Source organism: Synchiropus splendidus, chromosome 1, assembly GCF_027744825.2.
Source record: "Synchiropus splendidus isolate RoL2022-P1 chromosome 1, RoL_Sspl_1.0, whole genome shotgun sequence".
In the NCBI taxonomy this organism is placed as follows: domain Eukaryota; kingdom Metazoa; phylum Chordata; class Actinopteri; order Syngnathiformes; family Callionymidae; genus Synchiropus; species Synchiropus splendidus.
In genome coordinates, this window is record NC_071334.1 from 66183931 (window position 1) to 66198681 (window position 14751).

Sequence of the window (14751 nt, forward strand, 5' to 3'; positions counted from 1 at the left end):
TTTGTCAATATTCATCTGTTTCATGTCAATGTTTTATGGCTGTTGTTATGAAGACATATAAAGGCGTATAATGTTGTGTATATAGTATTGCACTCACAACCACAACATTAAAATCAATGTGTTTATTGCTGATTGACATTTGACATTCGATAAGTGTATCTCAGGCTAATTTCCTACAACTGTATATCATTGGCAAAAGAAAATTAAAAAAAATAAATCCCTGTAATATTTTGGCTGGGACTCATATCGAACATTCCCTTTCTGAATTCAACTTATTCACATTCATTCTCTTGTCAACATCCTGTACTCAATATCTAGTGCAGACAGAAAAAAATGTCTGTTGTATATTATTCGAAGTAAAATATTTACAGCCAGACTCAGTTGTATGGACTGTAGGAGTATTTGAAAGGCATTGTTTTCTTGTGGATATTTGAGTTACAAAGTTGAGTGGACATTTCATGGGAATCTGTAATACAGCAGTCTGTCTGAGCACACGTTTTTGGTTAGTGTTACAACACAGTTGACTTTGTATATGTGCATATATGTGTGTCTTTTTTTCTAGTGTGTGTTTGTTAGTATGCAGAACTACATGTCAGTATAATAGTATTATTGCTGTCACAATAATTACATCTCATACCAACAGAGCTGTGGAGCTTCTAACTCAAACTCAACCAGCCAGTTACTGCACAGCCGACCTCACCTTCATCTATCATCTTTACTTTTTTAATTATGCAAATTATTCATGCGGACAGTTCTTGTGAGAGTTGGGATGCCTGCGAGGTTCATTTCAGACAAAGCAATTTATCTACTGTAGCATGGATTTTTTTTCTCTTTTTTTGAATTCTCAGGGGGTTTTTTTTTCTTTCATGAACCCCAAAATACTCCAGCGATACAAAGCTGGTGTCAACTTCATTCTTAGTTTGAGGTAAGTTACCGAAACAAACACAGACAACTTAACATGATGAGGAGCTCAGTCATCCAAAGAGGGCCTGGAATAAAACCTCTGCTCCTATACGTCAAGAGACGCTGGTTGAGGTGGCTTGGGAAGACAGTGTGACAGTAGAACCAGGAAACTTTCACACTATGGACTCACACGAAAGCCTGTTTTGGCTTAAAAATCTGGGATGTGAACTTAAAATATTGAGACCCACGAAGAGGTGGAAGCAAGTGCAATATTTGACTGTGGGAACTCAAAATGTCAACATGCTGGCAATCGAGTTCACATCTGGAGAAGTTTGTAAATACTTCAATTCAGGATATTTTCACTTCAGTGCAGCACATTGTTCTCTTAAGGATGCGGTTAGAAGGTGCATCCATCGCTGCTGAATTTCCAAATTTTCGGTTCGCATATCCGAAGCCTTCTGCTGCATGTGGGTCAACTTTGATGTGAAAAAAGAGCCTTTATCCAAAAAGACGTGCATTACCTATTCACTCTCCCCGAACGGATGGTTTTGAAGTACAACTACACCCACAACAGTCCTGCTCCTCTGGTTTTCTCCGGAAAATGTGTCTGATGCGTCGTGTTTAACATTTCTCTGCTTCAACACTGAACGCACCTCTTTCAAGAAAAAAAAATAAAACGAATGTATTCAATTACTAAATCACCTTGGTCTAGTTGCCAGGCAACATTAGAGCAAGAACTGCTGCTTCCATTTTCTTTCAGCCTCTCTGGTGATTTGTCTTGTGTTGTTTATGTGCATTAGTCTGAAAGGAATGGAGTTAGGCAAAGAAAAAAAGGCCCAAGTAAGGATGGATTTGCCATGGTACACTGCACTGCAGCAACACTCACAGACTGGCAGGGACTTAAAATTTTGTTAATTCCATTAATGGTGGTCTTGGCGTCAAGACAGGAGTTGAGAAAACCACATCATTAATGTGTAAGCAAGTGGGCCCACATGCTTATTTGTTGTCCTTGTGTGTGAGACTGTTTAGACATGTCACCACCACAACATCACTTGCATCACCTCTGACTGGCTGCAGACCTGTATGTTGTACCGGGGGGTAATGTGCGTGACGGAGCGAGAGAGAAGCCCACTCGATCATCGTCTGTGTCATCTGTCACAGCAGGACAGCCCACCAACACACAGGTACACACGGCTATCCAAAGGTTAACAAGAGAGCACCACAACCTGACAGTGTCATGTGATGTATATGTTGTCGCACACGTCAGGCTACATCTTCATCACTCAATATCTTTCTTTCATTCATTTCTGGTATAACTTAGCTTTGCTTAGGTCGAAATCTGACCGCAGCAAACCACAACTGCCGCTAGACTGGTTTGGTGAGTACGCTGTGACACTTTTATTTTGATCTAACAGGTCTTCTTCTTGTTCCTTTGGGAATCTTTTATTAAGGGTAGTCACAACAAGTCAGTCGCCCCCCACTTTAAGCCACCTTTATCACCTCTATACATCAACGAGTGCCTTCTGCCCAGTGAGTCCATTTCTCTCATTCTCCATCTAACCTGTTCCCTGTCTCTTCTCTTGATGTGTCCAAACCATTTGAGTCTGGCCTCACTAGATTTGTCTCCAACTTTCTCTGGTATACTGGTTCCTCATCTTGTCCTTTCTAGTCCCAATGTTTCAATATTTTTTACTTCATACTTCTTTTGTTCAACTTCATGCTAGCTGCCATTTGTTGGAGGGCGTGCTCTCGGCTGGCATTTCTTTGCTGCTTTCCATCCAGAATAGCATGAGGCTACATCAACACATCCTCACTCCCATGGCGTCATATATTGACGTTGGGAAAGTTGGCATTTGCGTTCTATACTGACAAAGAAGTCGCATATTGATACATTGGCAGCGTGACGTGAAAAAAGACAGGCAAGCTATGGGATGGCGCTCCATTCATTCTACGTTTAATAACATGACAAATTGCCATTTATAGCCCATTTAACGTCGGTACCTTCAGTAGTGTCACTAAGGAAAAGACGCTGACATCCAGTGTCAGTCAGTGAAGAGCGCTTCAGCACGTCTCCCCGCAAGCCCCCGACATTTACGCAACCCTGCGTTTGGTGCTGCTTGCACTTATGCCCATTTTCATGTCCAGTCATTTTCTATGGTGTTTCAAAAAAGTGCTGCGTACAAACAAAGATCTTTCTGCTGTCCACACAGATCCGTGGAAACGATCTAGACCAGTATAGTTCCTATACCACGACTGTAGAGGTGCTGTAATGTTCTTGCAGCCAATAAAAAGACGGCATTGGCATCTGCACACACGAAGTGTCAGCTAGTTAGCACTGGAACATAGCAAATCGGTTGCTAAAAGACACGCCGGTGTTTACGGATGATGCGGTTTATTGCACAAGTCAGAGACATAAGCGTGTGTCTGGGGACGCGTGTTTTCAGCAGCGCTGTGGTCACCTGCTTCCTGCTCCATCGACACCACAGGGAGTGATCTGCTTGAGTTTCAATCCCTTCACTTCATGTTTGATTAGGGTTTGAGAAAATAAACGGTTGAAATATGACACTGGTGTTTGTTACTGGCTTCTCTGGAGAGTGTGTGCTGCTCACATGTCTCCATGTTTCCACAACTGTTCACTGCTTACAATGACGGTGTAGCGGAATATCGTGTGTTAATATTGACAATAACCGGAACACCTGTTGCTGAATGTGCACTAATCTGGAGTGTGCCAGTTTTGCTGTGGAGACTTTCAAGGAGACAGCTGAGGCATACAGGGCTGTGATGTCATTGTTTCTCTGTGAAAGCTGTTTCTAAAGCAAAAAGTCACAATTTATTTTTTTATCAACATCCAGGCAAATCCACCTCCTCCAAGCATGAGAACTTTTTTTTTTTTGCACTTTTTATGCATTTTGTTTCTTTTTTAATTTCTGGAGTTTCCTCTTATTTAGTTATCTTGGTTTATTTTTGCCATATGTGAAAATTCAAATAAGAATTATTATACATTTTGGCATGCCCATATTTTGTCAGCTACGGTGGAATTTTAAAAGCAACCTCCCCAACACTAGACCACCAATACACATCTCGACTCCAGGCACTTGACACTTCCATCACCCAGAAGAGGAAAGATTTGAGTGAAGTAACTGATGCTTTTGATGCTGCAGACCAGGTGCTAGAGTTTATCAAGTGAATCGGTCTGCACCTCTACCTTTGAATAAATATAGTGACTGTTCAAACTAGGAGAAAAGGAACTTAATTGTGTAAAAACAAAACTGGTCCACACTTGATTTTTTCAATTCTGCGGGCAGGAAACTGGAGATAAGTGCAAAGAAACATGCTGTTGTTGCTTTTACGACACTCTTGCATTTGCAAAACGTCTGCTGAGACAGAATGGGAGACAGGAAGAAAAGACATAAATGTGGAAGAACACAGAGAGTATTTTTACTAATTTTTTTTCTGTGTCCGGGAAAGAATCCATGGCTAAAAGGTGAGCTTGCTGTTCAATTAGAAGACGGTTGGAGTTCAGTCTGAGATCCTTTTACAGCATAATTACGGGCAAAAAGGACAAATGTCAAAACCCACACTAAGTGTCTTTGGTGCCAATGTGGCCAGTTCATCAATCCAAATAGCCTATTTTCTCAGGACGAGGTCATCGGTGCCAACTCCTACATGGCAGCACTTAACCCAATTACATTTGGGAGACTGACCTGCGGTGTGGTCCTGGAAAATGTCTGACCCCTCTTGCAGGAAGAGCCGTGGGGTTCATGCAATTTGCCGAAGTTCTGTTCATCATCCTAACACATGCTCATTGAAGAGGACCAAAGTCGACGGCAAAGGCCGGCGAAGATTGATGATTCGAGAAGAATAAAAAGTCACGCGTGCTTTGTTGAGCACAAGATGACATAGTTAGAAAGGCAGCTGTACAAGTATTTGACTTTGAAATACTACTTGGGTTATGGATGGTCTGTGTATGTGATCTCATATCTTTTAGGTTTATTTCCATCTTTGCATATAAAAGGCTTTTAATCTAACAGTATTTTTAAAAATTAACCTCATCTAATAAATATGCAATTGTTATTATTACTATTGTTATTATTAATAATAATATTATATTTAAATGTGCCAACCTGCTTATTTAATTTATATATTTAATACTTTTCATTGTCTTGAGCAGGGATGTTGAAGTCAGTCAGGCACTGCAAAACAGTATAGAGTACATCGAGCAAGTCCAACCCAGACGTGATATTAGAAATTCTTGATAAATATTGAGCACAATTTTCAGCGTACAAGAGGCTGCAGGGGATCTAGTTTTAAGTAACTCAGTGTGCCTGATTTAGACCCCAGGTCTTGAGCGTGACACATGTGGTTGAGAAAAAAAAAAATGTATTCAAGAGATATGCTCGTATAAAGTTCTTGTGTTGGCACATGGTTCTTGTCATAACCTCTCAAAAGCTGGGTACAACTACACATCATGTCCAATCCTGACATCAGGTACATCTATAAACCATTGACAAAGAAAAACCTGTTTTTGCAACACTTGTTTCTCCATCAGTGAATATATGTTCCAAGGTTCGCGTGAAGTAAAGTCTCAATGAAGGTCGGTAAAGTGTCAGGCTCAAGAAATATCACTTTCTCTTTCAATGCTGGATGTATGTCCTTCACTGTGGATCACAGTCTGTTCTTATCAACTCCAAGTTTTGCAAAGGAATATTCTCCTGAGCCATTGGTCACAGGGAATGTTAGAGCTAAGTATATATATATATTGCTAATATACATATGAATAAGAAGCTAATTCATGGTAATATATGTGTGTTCCCTGATCTAAAATGTAACTTTTATTCTTGTCATTTCAGTTGGGGTCCATACTTCTGCCTGTCTTGTACGACACTTGTCTGACATTGACTTCTTCGAAGTTCTGAAGTCGCTGAGCCGAAGTGCACTCTGATTGGTCGAAGGTCACAGTCAGAGTTGTGAGTCAACAGGTCGACTGACAAGTCGATGAGTCAGATAGCTAACGTTACCCCTGGCATCTCCCCGTCCCTGGTGACTGGTAGAAACATCCACATGCATCATTTATTTCCATGGCATATCACCAGGACCTTGGGATGAAGGTCCAGTCAGCCTCTTCATCAATGCAGGTCTTCAGATGTATATATAGCAAAGGGAAATAAAATACAAGAGTCTCCTTCTTCCCGTCAGCAATATTCAGTACACTGCTCTTGTAGCATCACTAGATATGGATTTTCAAACTATTTGAAAAGAAAGAATAGCGCAAACTCGCAAAACAACAACAGACATCCAACAAAATAACTGATGTGATGAGACTTCATTAGAGAATTGTCATGACTGGCCGGAAACACGCAAGAGAGCGTTCTCCTCAATTCTCTTTCCATGTACATGACGTCTGAGGACACCAGGAGTCTGTGAAAATCCAATCTTGGACCACAACGCTTGGCCACATCATCAGATGACCGGCCAGCACAGGAGGGTTGCCATGTGGAAAACAAATCAGCGGAGCCAACACCTGAAAATGGTGCCTGCATTATTGCTGACAGTTGAGGAAACCCAAATGTCCTCTTCCTTTATCTCCTGCTTACTTGAGTCTCTATTTGCTCCCTAGAGACAGTTAAGTCAGCGTGTACCTGTGCCGTTGATGCTGCAGTATTGAAGGGACCTCAGTCACTGGAAAGTTGGAAGGGAAATATCAAAAAACTTCTTGTGGTTTTTCTCCCTTACATGATCATAACGGTGGAGCTTTCTTTATAGGACTTTTTTGGTTGTAGAACCGCTGTAGTCATGACAAACTGAACAAATAAGGGTTTGCTTGTTTCTCGTAGCAACCAATCAGATTGTTGGAAAAATATAATTTTTCCCTCAAGGCCATTCTATGTTAACTAATAGGTATGTTGTTTTGTTTGTCCTAGGTTCCAGTGCTGCAGCTGGATGTGGACTATCTGACGTCTATATAAAGTCTAATAACTGTTGACTCAGCCGCACCATGGGGGCAGAAAATCACAATCAGATTGTGGTGTATTGCAGTCTAGTTTAATGTTGGTTGAGTCACAGTGAAGTACAATGTTGTGAGAGACATGTGGTTTTCCTTGTTAAGAAGTGCAGCCTGAAGGAAATCCCAATGGAAGATGCTTGGTCATTTTGCATCTGCACTGATGTGACAATGTTGCAGCTGTAATGTGTTTCATTGTATGAATATTGGTCATGTTGAATAGTGATACTATCCGATGTAGATAGATAGTGATAGGTGTTTTTTAAGGTCGTTTAAGGTCGTCAGGTGACGAATCTCACATGGAATTTAATAACCAACTTTGACTGTGATTCACCGTTATGTGTTCCTCAAATTAATGTTCAGTGTATAAAGTAAGACTATGCTATTTTTATTCCAACAACAGATTGGTCAGGCTCTTCCTGGCCATGGCCATGACAACTTGTTGAAATCTGACTCAGTCACAAATTGAAAAAAAAAGTACTTTTCTACAAGCTGGTCGAGGCATTATTAATAAAGATCATTTATTATATCAGGAAAAATGGATTTACCATAAAACAGCTGGTAACTGATGTGCAGTCAACACATGAGGAAAAAGAGAACATGCTCACAAACATAATAATACAGTCATTGAAAAGATAAACACGTTTGAATGAGTAATAAAAAATGGGCTTCACCGTTCTGTGCATCACAAGATCTATCTGTGGTCTCCTTCCTTCACTCCTCTGTTACCCCGTGTTCCTGTCTCTTCTGGAACGATGTGCACACCATCTCCCTTCTTCATCACCATCTCCATCCATCCGTACCTGCCCAACACTCCTCTGTCCTTTCAACGACATGTCCATTGCTCCTATCGCCCTCTGGGGTTTACTCCCTATCACCTCATCTAACTTGTTTCTAGAACTGCTCTTTGTCCTCCCGCTGAAGTTCATCACGACTCATTCAACATCTAACTTCAAGCACACAATCTAGTCTGGTTCTCTCCCTTCAAAATGATGGCCAGGCCTTTGCACGACCGTCTCGATGGGGAAGGATATCTCTTTATAGCCTTTCCTTTTCTCTCACCCACCAATCCGTCAGTGCCGGCCAGCAACAGGAAAGGTAGACCTTGTTAGTCCTGTAGTGAGTGGGCTTCTCACTTCTGACTTGCATGTTTGTTGTGTGGCAGCACTACAGTTTCCAGTCCTTGTTATTATACAATTTTAGCTGAACTAACTGTGAACTGCTGCCAATCCAGGAACATCATCGCTGAAAGGCTTTTAGTAGTGAAACACATTTTTTTGCTGCAATTACTTCACGATTCCCTCCAGTGTGATATGATTATCGCTGAATGAGGTCCATTTTCCTTTTCTTTCAGTCCTTCTTTCTGCACCACTGCTGGACCCACCACATCTGATGAACCGTCCTGGACAACAGGCAGACATCAAAATCTTGGTTTTACCTCTTCACCTCATCCATCACCTCTTCGTTTCTGACACCAGTTATGCAGAAAACTCATTGGTGATGTTTATGTATGGCACATTATGTTTTGACAAAATTGCTGGCTCTTGTTGGACTAAATGAAAACATCTAAATGTTAGTGATCAATAGGCCGGATGATTTGTCGGCGCCAATATAGCCATTTACGACACTGTGTCAAATATAAGTCAATCTTTTATCTATTTATTTATTTCCAGTAAGACGCTATTTATACTCATATATTATGAATAACATTGTTAGACCACAATGGAAAAATGACTGAACAAAGCAAGCATTTCCCCAGAAAATCCTACCACTTGTTGTGACGCCGCAGAGACGCCTCAAGTGCCTGACACAAGAGTACTGACAGTGTACAGGCAGCCCACATTGGCGAAGATTTGGCAATATTCAGTCAAGGAAAATGACATCCGAATTGCAGTTCACGTTGTCTCGACAGTAAACAAGACACTGCACCAAATTTGAGTGCCATTGAGAGGCTAACCGAGCGAAAGCTTACCAGTGCACCAATGTTCATGGATTTTATTGTTTTGGATGAGCAGCCATGTTCTGAAGTTAAAAGCCGGAGCTTTCAGGTGCTTTCCAGGATACTGATTCCCTGGTCATGTCGATGAAAAGAGGAGTGGTCTGTCAGGGTATAAGGCAACATTCCGATATTTAACAAGTGATGAAGTGAAATTGTGAGTTTAATTTGCTCATTGTTCATTGAAAAGAGAATAAAAGTTATTCATTTGATCTTGAATAATTAGCATTTTGTAATGTTATTTTAAGTATTTTTTATACTGTGTTTAAAAATAGTGACTTTTTGATTTAGTTGTGGGGAAAAAAATGCCAAAAAAATTACGATCACCGTACTCCTAAGGCATACATGAAGAATTGCAGTTGAAATATTGGAATTGTTTGGCTGAATTTATCTTAAAAATGGTTTAATAACCAGCCACCAGGCACCTTTCACAAAACTACTCACACTTTAAGATCAAGTCATTTCTTGACCCAACTAATGGGGCGCACCCGGCCGGTACGTGGAGGGTCATTTTGGATCCAACCCATTACTTGAAGAAAGTGCGAGTGTGCTGAATGGTATTTGCTGATATCTAATTGTGAGTGATTTCCCACCGTGCTGACACAGAAAATAACCTCAAATTCAAATGTGCTCCCCTCAGCCAAGTTCATATTGATTATTCTGTCAGAATTATGCAAAAACTAACACATTTTCCCATTGGACAGCACATCCCAAGGTGAAACTTAATAAGTTTTCCACCCTGCAAAAATGTTAAATGAGCGAGTGGAAATCTGTGTTTGGTTCTGTACACTGCACTGTGCTGGAGTGCTGGGTGTGTTATGTTTAACTGATGGCTACAAATGTCTCTAGCTGTGTCTGTCAATACGTGCCTTATGATGAACTAGCATCCTGCCCGGGCCCATCTTTTCACCCGCTGTAGCACTAATAGGACCCGGCCCCCTGCGAGCCTCGCATCCGGGAGTGAGTGGCAGGAAATAAATGGATGGTTTGATTTGGTGCAACAGATTCACTTTTGCTCTCAGTCAGTGAATAATGATTCTGTAGGTGTAGAATAATTATCTTTGTCTTCATATTTATCAAATGACTGTTTTTGCATTAGCCATTTCTCAAACTTGCCATGGACCAATCTGCAAATCAAAAGTAGCACATTTTCTTCAAATGCATTTTTCATTTTAATACGTGATGATAACAGTATGTTACTGCCAGATAATAAAACTCATGTCAGTTTGATTTGTTTATTGTAATATGTATTATAGTAACAGTGCAATTCAGACGATGCCTGTTTGCTAGCAAAACATCTCTAAAATGGACAGATAAAAAAAAATTCAAGGGAAGATTATTAAATTTTAGTGGTGTTCTGGATTACCATCTGCAACCATGAGCCATTTGAAGATTTGTCGAACAGCAGTGGAGCTCCATTTTTGCTCCCGCCTGCTGTATGTGTTCGACAAGTATGTTCTGGTGAGCTACTTCCACCTGTTGTCCCACTGAGCTCATTGCTGATGGGTTCACGAAACAGCGTCCTAATCCTCAGAGCTCAGTCGATGGCGTTGTTGATTTAAAAATGTTTCATTGAAATAGTTGTAGTCGAAGACAAAAAAACATGCTGAAAGTGCCACCTGAAAATAAGTAAATACACTGTTTCACAAAGCCTCATCAACCTATCACTACGAAGTGTGAAATATATTTCGAATTGTGAGATTAAAATCAATGTAGGTGATTCATCTTAGGTGAATAAAATAAAAAGATAAATACAGGTGTAAAAGGGTGACTTGGGGGACTCTCAAGTGCTTTTCTATTTGTGTACCACATTGATATATTGTTGGTGTCAGTTGGTCTGAAAGGAAAAATTTACGAACGAACGAGTTGGAGACTGTTAAACTAGACAAAGTTGAGCTGAGTTCTCCTGCCATTCTCTTGTGCATTAAAGTTTCCTCCCGCGTGCCAAAGAAACCATGTTCACATGCCACATACACACACACACATGTATATATATATACATATATATATATGTATATATATATATATATATGTGTGTGTTAATAAAAATGTATAAAAATAAAATAGTGTGTATATATATATATATATATATATATATATATATATATATATATATATATATATATAGGACTGCCCTGTGTAGACTGGATTGTGTCCAGCCAATCTGTTGTTTAGTTTTTAAGCCACAGACTGCTGATAACATAAAATATGTTGACTTCACAACCAACTAAAAATCCCCTTAGGTGCTGTGATCAATAAAAAAAGCAAACCTTTCTGAACCATGCTGGGAGCCAGAAATTAGAAATGAAAGAAAAACAGTAATTTTCTGTGTTTGAGTGAGACCTTCTAACTTTGCTCGCAGGATTAAATATTCTATTATAGAAACACTTTTTTTTTCTCTAAATCGATTGTCTGGGACAAAGACTTTGAGGAGATACGGCACCATGTGGATGTGGAAAGGGTAGAAGGGGATTAATGCAAAAAGATGGGGAAAAAATAAATCATAATTCTGGTGGTATATTCCACTCTGATCAGTCTGTCTCATCTGGGTTTATACTTCTGCGGCGGAATGAAGGAGTGAGAGGAGGCAGACAAAGGACAAGGGTAAAGATGGGATCAGTTAGAGGTGAAGAAGGAGGGGGGAGGGAGGCGGCAAGCAGATGAATTGAGGAAGCTTATCAGCGTGACGCACACCTGGACTGCCACTCTCTTCCCGCTCTTATGTCTTAAAGATGAAAGCCGTTTTCGGCTGACGGCTGGGCTGAGGTGAGCGACCCTGTCTCACCTTCAATCCCTCTCTGTCTCCGTGCACTTTAGGTTTCAAACTGTTTACCTCTGGCAGCAACTGAAGCAGAAAACGATGACTCGATGAAGCAGATGTATTCTTTGGAGAGTAAAAAAATGAACTTTGCATTTCTCAGTCCATGCACGAAAGAAAATGCATTTCTTGTATGCAGGCTTCAAACACAGAGTTCCAAAGGCTGAGTGCGTAGTTAAAATATATATATATATATATATATATATATATATATATATATATATATATATATATATATATATATATATATATATATATAGATAGATAGATAGATAGATAGATAGATAGATAGATATATAGATGTACATTAACAGGTGTTCTGGTGAATTTGAGCTCTGATCGGTTGAAAATCAAAAGCCTGTTCGCCTCAGTCAATACTGGTGATGAGTTTCTGAGGTTTCATGAAACAGAGCCCAGTAGGTGGCGTCCTTAATTTAAAGGGGATGTTTCAAAATACATGCTCAAAACAAGAGATTATACAGCAAAGACTGCCACCTAGTGGAGACATTGTTTCATGAAAACCCAACAATCCATCACCAGTTAAGTTTTATTGAATTACTTTTTTAAATCCAACCATTTTACAGCAGACAGTGCCATCTAGTGGCCTCTGAAAATCTGGAGACTGATTCATGAAACCCCATCCACCGATCACTCGTGTCAGTTACCGGACTCTACCACTTCACTCATCACTATACGTCAGTCCTTTTTCATGGTGACACATTTGAAGGAAGCAAGGACTAGTATGACAATACCTGTGGGTTCTTTTATTGAAGCTTTATTCCTCAAATCATGTGGAAGAAGGAAATGTCTCCAATCTCAGAACACAACCAAGAGTGGAGAACATTTACTTGGTGAAAACAGCATGGGATGAATAACTGGACAGAGACACAGCTTCTGGTGCAGATGAGGCATTCCAACATTTAGCCTTAGTCGTGACACATAAGGGGGAGGTTTTTAACATTCTCTCGCTCCATCCTCTGGACCTGCTGTGGACACTCGCCTGGGTTTGTTTGTGGATGTGTGAAGGCCACACAGTCTACTTCCAAGGTTCTGGTTCATCCACTGATTTGCAAAAAGCACTGTGTGTACCATTTATGTTTCATCAACATCTCTTATCTTGATTATACGCCTGCTAAACAACAGGCTAAATAAATAAATAAATATATATATATATATATATATATATATATATATATATATATATATATAAATTAATACAAATAAAAAATAAAGTGATTACAATCATCAAAAATATATATTTATTAAAAAAAAACTAAAATCAATAGAGTGGGTAATGGTTTCTGGTTGATGGAATAAGGGGTAAATATATATGCGCTTATATTTATTTTGACTTTTTTTCCTCTTTTTTTTTTGTTTTTGGATCGCTCAATGTCAAAAATCAAATATCACAAGGCACCAAGAATCATGAACAACTCCTCATGCTGCAAAGATGGTTTGTCACTCCATACTTAGAAAGTAAATATTTTGATTTTCACTGTCCAAATAAGTCAGTTTTTTTTTTTGTCATACTAAGTACTATTTCCGTTCCATTTGTAGAAATGGTGTTGTGCTCGAGGCCACTTGACCCAAGATAAGACCAAGACCAATGAGGGGTTGAGACCAAGAGATTATCGAAGAAAAGTCTATTAGTCTGTAACAATTTAAGACGGGACACCCAAGTGCAGCAGGGAGGAGACTGTGACTGGAGGTCAAGTCCAACAATTTAAAACTCAAAGCGCATGGCAAAAATGTCCACAGTCATGAGAGGAATCATCTACGATATGAATATGTTATCATTACATTTGGACACATCAACATTTATGTATGAGGAAGAAGATGGCGATTAGAATAATGTATAAGGCAGATCACAGGGCACATACCAAAGTGCCAAAGCAAGAGCTCTGAAGTGACCTGACAACTAGCTCAGGTCACTTCAGACAAACACTGTCAGTCATGTTTACAGCCAGCAACGTAGTGCTACTGAATCATCTACAAAGACTGTTGAAACTACCTCTAGATGAGGAGGAGCAGAGAAGAAGAGGGAATCACTACCAACCATATACTTGAACCACGCACAGACTACACTGCAATAGTGGGAGTGAAAACTTGGAACTGACAAAGGAAATGAAAAACCTGCACAACATAAAGTTTTTCAAGAAAATGTCTCTGACACAAAAACTGCTCTGGAGAATAAACTATTAACTGAAGCTTAGCAGCACACAAGGATTCAGATAAACACACACACAAAAGGAATTCATACATATGCACACACACATTCGTATTTCTATTCTTGTGGGGACATTTTTTGGGGTTTTCATTGACATAATGCTTTCCCCAGCTTCTCACCCTGAACCAAAACAAATGTCTGACCTTAACCAGAACTCTGAACCAAGCGTACACCCAGTTAAGCTGTCCCTGTTATTTTTTAGGTCTTCATCCTCAAATTGCGGCTTAACCTTATGGGGTCCTGCCAAATGTCCCCACAAAGCCATATGATCCTCACAAAGATAATGTTTTGTCAAGAAATGGTTCCCACAAAGTACGGTCATCACACAGGCACTCACAAAAACTAAAAAAAATAAAATAAAAAGTGACACACACTCACAAGTTCATGCACACTTCCACACAGCCATGGATCCAAAAATAGGGAAAATGGGAATCAGGGCAGACACTGCTCCTTTTCAAAAGTAACCATTCATTCATTCAGACGTCAGTCATTCATATATGCTGCAGGCACATATTATATCTCAAATAAGTGAAATATATACATAGATATAATATTTAATACATAACTACATGCACAGCCATATAATACATACATCTCACTCAAAGGTGAATGTTGCACTGTTGCTTTGTCAAGCTATTCCTTAGTACATGTTTTCTCTCACACTCTCAAGTGTATGCGACATTGGAGTTCAACAATTCAGAGTATTTTTTCACTCACTCACAGGCACCTTTTGGTAGAATTCACCAGGTGGTTATGAGATATAGTATGTATTCTGCATCAACATATATCATGTCGGTTTCTTCTTC